Below are 11,520 nucleotides of genomic sequence, written 5' to 3' on the forward strand. Positions count from 1 at the left end.
TTCGCTTAGCCTTTACGTTTATCATTTGTGGAGGTCAACCACGAGTGTAAATTTTACTGACATCTTGAAAAAATGATGCACTGAGTTTTTGCAGTAAAAACTCCTGGGGCATTTTTATTCAGAGCCACCGTTGTTGAGATAAATCAATCTAAAGACTTTTATAAATAACTTTCCTAGGTGATATCACGAATTAAGAATGAAAAGTAATGAAATAATTGATATAACATCAAAGGATGACAACTTGGAAGGGTGAGAATCGTTATTACGTGAATCTTGAAAAGGAAAATACTCTTTTCCTTCATTCATTCTTTTCTTTAAAAAATTAGGAAAAAAATGTAAACTTGTTTGATATTTAAAATATTTTTATTATCGTATTAAAGTTACATTACATTGAAAAAAGAATTGGATAAAAACCCTTTTTTACACAGTTACTGTAGAAAGTATTCGTCTTCAAAGTTTCGAGTGCGACCAGGATCGAAATTTTGGCGAATATTATTTCACAGTAATTTTTCGAGCTATTCCATATATTCTTTCTTGTGAATTCGCTCAGGCTTTATTTTGTACCACGAAGAAAACATTGAATGCTTTATAAATTTTTTTTCACCGATATTCAATAATGTCTACTAACCGCACACAAATTTTGTACCTGCGATTGTGTGAAAGAAAAAACAAAATAATTTGTATTTTTTAAATCCAAATATTTTTCGAATATCATTTCAAGCAAAAATCAACTTCAGTATATACATATATACATACATATATATTCAGTATTGTTATAAAGATGGTGTTTTCTCTCTAAAGATTCATACAATTCGTAAGAAATCTATACCTTTACAAATTCCAATTTGAATTGAAGTGAATCTCAAGTTCTCATGTCGATTTAGGTTATAACGTTTGAAGCGTGGTCATATCAATAGATCCTCGTAAACAATGAAAAAAAGTGTTTCACGATGATTTTTTTTTTCATTTGCTTTTTAAACTGTTTGGAAAAATTTTTCCAATAAGCAAATTATATGCTTACACTTCTTTCGAAATTCGAACGAGGTTTTCGCTACGAACCTCGTTTTATGTTTTTTTCTTTTTTTTTTTTAACCATTTACAGCACGAATAAAACTAGTACAAATTTAATTATCGTACATTATCAACGCAGTCGCTAAATTTACCTCGGCGCTCGAGTCACAGAGATCAGGACGTGATAGCATTACCAGTATAACTTGAATTTTACTAGAATCATCTTGCTATAGTTCTGTATATTCTGATCTGAAGAATTTTGCATATGCACAATATATGTGCACTCATTCGATCGCGGAAATAAGGGAATTGACATAGATTGACTATAAAAAAAAACTCGCTGAAAGGATGCCTTTGATAGAATGATACCGGAAAGATAAAAGTATCGTAAAAAAGCTCTTTCAAAAATGAGGCAGCGTTCGTTGCAGTACGACAGCGAATATCAATATAAGTGCTTGGAACTCTAGAAGTTATCTTCGTTTGAACTGCAATTGCATTGCTTTTTCAGAGTTGTCGTCAATGGAGCGATGTATCCTGAGGGGGACGGTCACGTCCAGATAAAGAAAGAGTAAAACGTACAGCATAAGAAACCAGCTCCCCGTGCCTTCCTACAGATTCCATGTTTTAATAAGAACACTGTATAACAGAAGAAAAAATATTTAAGAGGAAAATACGAAAATCACCAATATTTTATGTTTTGAGACAATTTTTTAATTTTTTTTCCCCTACTTTTTCGTAATTAACAAAAACTGCCAACTGTGAAACATCTATTTTTCAAAGACGGCAGTTGTAGAGATTTTTCAAGGATATACAGTTGTGGAGATTGAGTTTATTCAAACAAATGCAAAATAATGTGGAAAAATGAGCAAAAATTTACCGTATATTTCGAGAACATCGAATTTGAGAGCTCTTTAAACAGAATCTATATTTTTTTGACATTTAAAAAACTACGACGCAGCACAATATTAGCAAGCATTTAAAGACGATTTGAATTTAACAAAACTGTAATTTTTTTTCTATCAAAACTCACCTTAAATAGATTGCTGTTAATGCTGTTTTATGTAAACAGCTAGATGCGGTTCAATTTCTTCATTCATTTTGGAGTTTGTTATTTCTTTAGCGAGATCGTTAAATTGTTGCCACGTCCCACTCGCACGTCGACAATGTGCAACGAAGTGGTTAGAAGAAAATGATACTACTGCGATTAGCCTGAAAAGGAGTATTTATCGATTAGCAACAAATAATAAATACATATTCAATTTTGGATTACAAATTTTTAAAGATTCAAGTTCTAGATTGCAACTGTGTTTTATGGTAATTTTTTTCCTTTCAAATGAAAATCGTAGTCTTATATTTTGTCACGATATCGACACACCTACAATTGGTAATAATAGGATCTTATATATAATTTATTTTTTTTTTTACATCGAAAGACAAATGAACTAACCTATATATAACTCGTAATTCGTTTGAGATTCGAAGAGATAGGGTTGTTGGAACGTTCGCTAACTTGCACCGCAGCCCTTCCTTGGAAACGCCCGAAGCTGTGATCCTACGAATGTCCATGTCAATCAGTAAATGAAAATTCAGCTTGTTATGTAAAGTCGCCCCTCCTTCGCATCTCTTGCAATGGACATTGTAAATCTCCGGAAAAAAATCTAATGCATCCTGCAGATTTGCGATGTTGTTTCTAATTTTTCGATGATTCGGAGACAGAAATGGCAATGAAGAAGTTTGAACACCGCATTTGGAGCAATCCTCTTCCACGTACACACTCGGACATGTCTCGAGAGTTTTTTTCACGAGATTTGAGATGCTGTCTGTAGCATCCATGGAATACGAAAGGATTCGTCTTTCTGTAGTAATTTCGGACTTGCACGAGTATCCCAATAGATCCAGAAGCACTCCTCTGTCTTTAAGAACTTCCTTCGTGACTCCTGTGATCATTAGCTTCTGGGCAAACCTCAATATTTCGTTCGTACAAGTTTCAATCATAGCTGCGTAGTTGCAGTCATCCAGAGCACCAATCATGAGAGCATGCACGAGCGAATCGAAAGCACATGTTGATTTTATGAAAACTTCTTTACTTTTGATGGTCAATGGTGTTTTACTCAGCGAGCCGTTCGGTAACAGAACGGGTTTTCTCGTCGTAGAAGTAAGAAGATTCATTTGCCGAATTTCCGGATACGGCTTGAAATATTTGCTTGATTCAGATTTCGATTGTATTTCGTTGGTGCAATAATTCAGATCGACTTGAGGTGTTTGACCATGATCGTTTGCTTGCGGAATGGAATCAGTTTCCAACAATGAGTCTTCTATCGTAGTTTTCGATGCGCTTACGATGTCACACGTCTTGTCCATAGAATTTATTTCATCGTGCGATATTTCTGATTCCGGATTTCTGCAGTATGAATGATCAGAAAGTTCCCCATTGTACATCGATGTGTTGTAATTTGATGTTAATTCTGCTGGAGGATTGATGTCACTGTTTTCAAGTACAGAGAGAATTTGAGAAATCTCCAATATTGGTAATTCTGAAGACTCTGTACAGTCGTCAACTGAATCCTCACTCGAAATATGATTGTCAACATTTTCATTCGAGGCTTTTGCTCGCCAGTTTTCTTGGGCCATCAAGTCCGGATCGATCGTGTTCAAAATCATTCTTTTTTCTTTTTTTCGTTGATTGTAAGTCGATTCAGCGCTATTAGTATTTCCCACATTAATCATCTTCTGTAATTGTAAATTAGCTGAAAGATGCTGTTTTTGATCAAAGTGAATAAGCTTCGAAGAGAAGAGCAGAGTTTCGCCGATGATGTCTCGAAGATGAATTTTGATAAATTTATCGGCTCGAATCGGTAAAGATGTATTTTTAAAAACTCTTGTTTTGACATCGTTGAAATGCCCTTCTGCATACGCTGAGCTGGCTCGTCCAACGTTGTTCGGGATAGCCGCATTTGACCATACTGGAAATTCTTTTGCCAATAAAAATAGTTGATCAATGAAATCGGGTAAGTAAAATGGGTTCAGATTCTTCCCCTCACGAGTTATGATTTTTGCGCGTTCCAAATGCTGCGTCAACCATTCCACGAGAGTATTCGATTCATTGACGTGGTCTGGATCGTCGATTTTTTCACTTGGACCGGAACCATCAGAAAACGTGCTTTCGATTTCCTCGTCTCCGTTTTGCATTTCAGCGACTTCAAAGTCAACCGCGATTTTACGATCAGCAATGAACGTTTCCAATGTTTCTCTGGCGTTTTTAGTGTTTTCTATGCTGTCAATATCGATTTCAGAATCTTCATATGGCTGGAGACCTACTACACATGTGAGATAAAAAACCTGTCCAAATTCAGCAATCGACTGTGCCTCAATCATGAGGGAAACACAGCGAACAAAAAACTCTTTGATACACCTTTGCCGGAGTGATTGGAAACATTTCCAACGACAAACCATGTGAATCAAGTGTGCAACGTCGATTCTGATAAACGTTACTATTTTGATGAAGTGAGGTTGGTTGGGATTAGCAGCCATTGTGAACAACACTTCAACATATACCTTTATCGAGATATTATTATACACGTGACACAAGGCAGCAATCAGAGCTCGGGAGTAATCTGTAATTGTTTCATTCGGTACAGGGGCACCTCTACGATTCCACTGCAGCAGCCAGTAAATTATGATGTCTGTTTCATGCGTTTCGGACAACATCTGATGGACAGCCAATGTCGTATTTTCAAAATTTATGACTATCGAATATAGAAATATATGCCCGCTGAACTGATCATCAGAACGTAACAATTTTTTTACAATGCCTCCCGTTGCATCTAGAATGATTGTAGCTTTTTTTCGGTTCAAACGACAAAACTTTTTGTATGCATGCATTTGGGCAGGCGAGCTGTAAAAAACGTAAAAGGGTTTCGAACCGGTATTGTGTATGAGCCCTTTGAATTCTTCTGTTAGAGATAAATCTTCGATTGTCCGTACAAGATCTCTTCCATCTTCTGGCTTCACATTGAGCTCGGCGTTGATTCTATCCTTATTCGCGTTTCTCAGAGTACTTTGTTTCGGGAGGATCGGAGGTTCAGGGTCACCCTCGTTCATGAGTAGGCGTGCTTGTTTATTTTGCCATCTTTTGCAGCCTTCTGCTTTTAATTCCTGTTGCACTTCTCTTCTCCGTTTTCCATTCAATGGTCTTTTTTTATTTTCGTGAATTTTTCCGCGAGTGTCATGAGTTTCTACACAAAGTGTTAGACCATCTTGAGCAGAACGTTTTTCGCCCGTTAAAGTGATGGTATTACCACATCTTTTACTTAGGCACGATCCAGGTATCGATATTGTAAAGGTACTTTCGTCGGAAGACAAGGAAACGTCTGCTCGTTTAAACGAGAAAGCACATGGAATCTTGAGCTGCTGCCACAGAGCTGTACTTATTGTATTCGACCATACCCACGGGGTTAAAATATATTTGGCTTGGCCCTTGTACTGAACTTTCCCATGTGGCTTAATTGCATCCCAATCTTCCTCATTTAGATATAGATCAAATTTTTTGAATGATGCTGAACAAGTATTATTCAAGTCAACTGAATCTTCTTCGCGATCTGATTCTGATTCAACAATTTTTTTCGAATCATTTTTGACGACGATGATGCCCATTATTTCTCTCGCCGTACTCAAAATTTCTCGTCGGTCTTCTCGAACGGCCGTGTAAACTTCATGGGGAGTCCATACACCTTTGAGTTCTGCACTCATATCCTTCCATACTTGCGAAGTATATTTTGGGAGCTGGTCGGTTGTAAAATATTGGATGAAATTTTTAACCACGTTTATAGCATCGTCTTTAGCAACTTTCGGAGGGCGAGGCATGATTTCCCTGCGACAATAAAAATAGAGGTGATAACAAATTTTTCGTTCAAACGAATAAATCAGATGTTAATGTTGTCGAAAATAATCCGATCTACGGCAATTTTCTCTATTTTGTTTTGTTTTGAAGTGTTTATAGAGTAATCATTTGATTTCAATTTTGACAATTATGTTGTGGAAATTATAGAATTTCAAATTCGTGGAAATCTGTTCAACACGATTTACGCCTTAACACAGAGAGTAATCATTTCATTTCGGATGGGCCTCATTGAAAAATGTATTGATTTACACATCAATGTACCCCAAAAAGCCCCTTTTATTTTCATTTACGGTTTCGCTGTCGTGAGCTTATTCTAAGTTTCTAGTAAAATATTTAATCTGTTGTTTTCAATACATACTTTACGTCAATGGCAAGAAGGTTCGATCAATTTTAAAACATCAGTGTCGAGGTATATATATATATATATCGTTGATACGACATTTATGAGCCGCGTCTAGAGGTAGTGATCCATAATCGTTCCATAATCTGTAACAATTTTCGAAACATTACCAATATTATTAATTACCTTACGAATGAACAAACTCATTTCTCAACACATGAAACTGAAAAGTCAAAAAGTTCAACGTTTAAGTTGCATATGTAATTACAATGATATTCATTTCTTCTCTTTACGAAACTGCAAAATTTATAATTACATCATAGGAAAAAATCGTAACAGTTACACTTAGGAATTGTAACCCTTGCAAGTGCTTCCCTCGAACAAAAAGTTATAATTTCCTAAAAATTGTCATAAACTTTTTCAACGAAAAAAATTGCATTAGTTTTTAGTTGGTGGTCATAAAGCTTCATTTTATTGCGTTGGTTATACTTTTCAAATCTTTAATGAATTTTCAAGTACATGATGTTTATTTATCGTTTGTGGTATGAACTGATTTTTCGTGTAGAATACATATTTAAAATAAGAGCTTTTATAAACTAAGATAAATTTGAATATAGAATTGAAATTTTATCAGTATGACCATTTGGAACGTATGTGTAAAATATCTCTAACCAGTTGCAGTGATTTCGTTTTCAAATAGTCAATTATGAGCAATCGCAGAAGCAGTACTTTTTTCAGCTGGCAGGCTATAAACTTTAATGACTTAGAATTTTGCCATACGATTTGCAAAATGCTGTTTAAGTATTTGAAATGAAAACGATCATGAATAGCAAATAATAATTATTTTTAAAATCATTTTTTGAGAAGTGGGAATGCGACCCAATGTTGTTATACTAATTTTGAAAAATATTCAATATACTTGAAGATCAGCAAAAATATTTTAATGACACAATGATAATTGGTTAATTTGTTCAACTAAAATTACCTCAAGTCAATGTTGTTAGATTGCAAAGCGTTTTCTTGATAACTTTTAATCGTCACCACAGTTGAGACACTCAACGGACCTGACTTTGAACAAATGCGTCAAGGTGTTTTGACCTCCATGTGAAATAATACCTGAGAAAGAAAATAGATTGCAGTTCAAGTGAGACAAGCTTTCATTAGGCAACATTGATAAGTTAGTTTTTTCTATTATGTCCTTGCATATTCAAAGCGAAAAATGTCAGATTTCAAAGCTGCTTGATAAAACACTCTGTAATTGGTTGGGGCTGGAATGTGCTGTAAGCTCAATTCTAAAAAGTGACGTTAATTTGTTAAACTGAAATATCAGATACCTCAAATCAATGGTACGAATCGTTTTCTTGATAACAACTTTTAATCGTCACCATAGTTGAGACACGCATCGGACTTAACATTGCAAAAAGATGTCAAGATGTTTTGACCTTCATGTGAAAAAAAACCTTGAGAATGAAAATAGATTCCAATTCAAGAGAGACAAGCTTTCATTAGGCAATATCGATAAGTTAGTTTTTTCAATTATGTTCTTGCATATGTAAAACGAATAATGGCAGATTGCAATTGTTGTGGCTGGGATGTGCTGCAAGCTCAATTTTGGAAAATGACGTGAAATCGTTTTAATATCCATGAAGCAACACAAATCTTCCAAGAAAAGAATGAATAATTGAATATCAAAAATTATATCTGAATAAAATTGAACAAATTTATGACGTCATATAGATTTTACAATTTTATGTATTTCAATCACGCATACCTCAAAAAACTAATGCCAGATGCCGAATTGGTGATCAACTCACAACTGTTGCTACATTTCGATTGTTCATCAGACTCAATCCGAAGTAACAATGTGAAATTGTTTTTTAACATCCGTGTGAAAACATGTGTCTTGAAAAAAAAAAAAAATTTCAAGTAATTCACAAGGGTTATACACTTTGAATAATAATTATCCACGAAATGAACGAAAATTTAGTTGATTGTAAGTGTAAGGAATCAAAACACAACAGTTATGACTCTATTGTTCATAAATGTCTCTACTACTGATTCGCGCTGCAACCGAGTCAATACATTGTAAGGAGTCGAAAGCGCGGGAGCGTTGTGCCTTTATTGTTTATCAATGTCTCTACTGCTGGTTCACGCTGTGGCCACGTTTGTTTTGGTGGCTATACCTTTTTTTTTTATTTCTATTCTTAATACACTACTACACAAACGAACGTTATAAAAGTATTTTATTTTTTTCATCAAAATGAGAATATTTATTAATGAAAAGACAAATTACGAAAATTCGAATACTTGCTCAAAAAACTCTGAGCATTTTTTTTCATGAAGCAAACATAACACCTTGCAACACGCGTGAAATTTCAATGCATGCAACCGGTATGATGGAGATGTGAGACAAAATGTTCTATATATTTTTTTATTTTCCAAAAAAAAAAACAGAAAAATCCACTAGTGTGCTTATCTTTAAAATTGCTCATATTTGATTAATAAGCAAGCTAAAGCTAAAATTTTGTGCTAGCTCGTGTAACTTTTGCACATTATCTTGAAATAACGCTTAGCTTCCATAAAAATCACTCTCATCTAGGTAAACGTGAGTTATTGAAAAAATAGGATTAAATAATAACGAAAACTATTAGATATCTCGCCAGAGCAGATTGAAAAAGCTGAAAAAAGTGACATGCGCTCTACTGTTTATAAGTCTATAGAAGGTCTATAGTCACAATTTATACATTCTATTGTGCATTAAAACAAGCATCAGTTAAATGCCGCGATGCTGAATTATACGTACATTATTCACCAAAATATTTGACTTTGGTGTTATAATAAAATAATTCCAGACCATAATACGCATCATTCATAAGTAATTCTGAAATTTAACTGCCTCTAATGGATTTGAGCATCCAAGAGATATCAGTTATATCATTCGTTCTTTTTTAAAACGGCATATTATCTTTATTCAAAATTACACTTCATCGTTAATCCCAATTCTACCATATTGAAAACTTATTTGTTCATAACAAAAATGATGATATAATTTAAAAAATAAATAAGTAGTATGCATTTCAATGGAGCATTATTCCTTAAAGATGACCATTATTAATCAGCAAGTTCATGAAATAATTATTCTTACCTTTGTATCTAACATGGGTATGATATTTTAAATCCCACTGATTCCATTCGGCATAACTGGTCTTCATGTGTGATTTTGGATTTGTTGAGCCCATTGTTGATTCCATGCACTGTAACTTTTCATTCATATTTGACAATATCGATCCAGTTTTTTCAGTAGGTGTAAATGGATGATCTGAAAAATAATTTCAAAAGAGTCACCATTAACAAATTGGAATATTTATTGAAATCCAGTAATAGCGTCAATCACAGATCTTCAAAGGATTTTATTCAGAAAAATTTCCTATTTCACGCTACACCAGTGAATCATAAAGATAGAAACATTAAATTCATATTGAATTTTATCATCAAAATCGACCTTAACTAACGAGTGATATACATATTTGTTTTTCATTACTTTTTTGTAACCTTAATGAGAAAGCAGAGATTTCAATTAGAAACTACTTCGAATTATGAAGTATATATTTGAAATGTATTTTTTAACTTATCTAAAGATTCACAATCAGTTACAAAGTGCATCAATTATGAAATAACTTAATGAGATCGAATTATTGTAAATTTTGAGGTTAGGATTCGCTCGCTGTAAATACTCACCAGAATTGTCAGAGAATGGACCCCTTGATCGGAGAAATCTTCAAATTAACCTGTGTAACAAAAGATGAATAAAAAGTGAGAGCCGCTGTGTTTACATCTTTTCCTTTACGAGGGTTTTTTATAATTTTTCATTCTAATTGGGTATTTGTCGCAATTAATTACTAAAGATTCATACTGTGTAACGTAAAAGTATTCGATTGCAAAAGACTACAAGAAAATTTTTTTATTAAACATTAGCTAACGACTATTTCATATAACTGATAAAGTTCATTCTGAAATTGATACCACAAGTAGAGGAAAAGTCGAATATAATTAGTATATTCGTATGCATGAATAGAATTTAAGTTACGAAGTCGATTCTTTTTATGAAAAAATCCCAGAATCAAATTTGTTATTTTAGTCTTTGCATTCAATAAGTATAACGTAGCTATATTTATCGGTATATTAATTCCTATGCTTAATAATGTCAACAAAATGACGACGATGCTCCATTTATATTTTCGGAGTATGTATGTGGTTTGAAAATTGTGTTTTTCAATAACCCTTTCACTCACCGCAAAGGTGAAAATAATAGAATAATCAACGTAATTCTCTAAAAATATATATTTTTTAACTTGGTTATTACCTTTCGCTTCCAAACACTTCTTTAATTTCTTCAATATGCTCCGAGCTCACCATACCGCATGCTGTTCACCTGCTCACTCTGCATCTTCTCTCCTTTCCTTCTTTGCGGCTTCAATGGAGATGGCCGGTCTCACCTGGCCTCTGGATTCCGTATCGGCCAATGGGAGGCTTAGAATCCAGACCATCCAGACGTACTCTGCTATTATCGACTGGCTAGATATATAGCTGACTGTCCAAAAATAGTTCTTTAAAGTTATTTGATAATTTAATGACTACTAAACGATACAACTTGATTATTCGCGACCACTGAACGATTCTCTATTGATTTAGCCATTGATTTAATCGATTTGAACAAAGAATAGAAAAATTTCGGCTAACTTGCACCCACAATTTGTTTATTCGATTATGAAGTAATTAATTACCACTAAACATTTCAAGCATACTACTAATTACCACTTTACAATTCTCTTTCGATTGAGACTTATTAGAATATAATCGGTTGGGTAATAACTACTTCAATAGGCTAGACGTAGCCGGTGATTGGGAAATAAATTTTTCAAGTTTTTTAATAATCTAATGACTACTAAACGATTCAACTCGATTATTCGTGACCACTCAACGATTCTCTATTAATTTAGACATTGATTTAATCGATTTGAACAAAAAATAAAAAAATTTCGGCTAACTTGCACCCAAGTTTTGTTTAATTTTGTTTATTCGATTATGAAGTAATTAATTACTACTAAATATTTCAAGCATACTACTAGTTACCACTTTACAATTCTCTTTCCATTGAGACTTATTAGAATACAATCGGCTGGATGATAACTACTTCAATAGGCTAGACGTAGCCGGTGATTGGGAAATAAATTTTTCGAGTTTTTCAATAATCTAATGACTACTAAAC

The sequence above is a fragment of the Venturia canescens genome, chromosome 5 (assembly GCF_019457755.1).
Source record: "Venturia canescens isolate UGA chromosome 5, ASM1945775v1, whole genome shotgun sequence".
In the NCBI taxonomy this organism is placed as follows: domain Eukaryota; kingdom Metazoa; phylum Arthropoda; class Insecta; order Hymenoptera; family Ichneumonidae; genus Venturia; species Venturia canescens.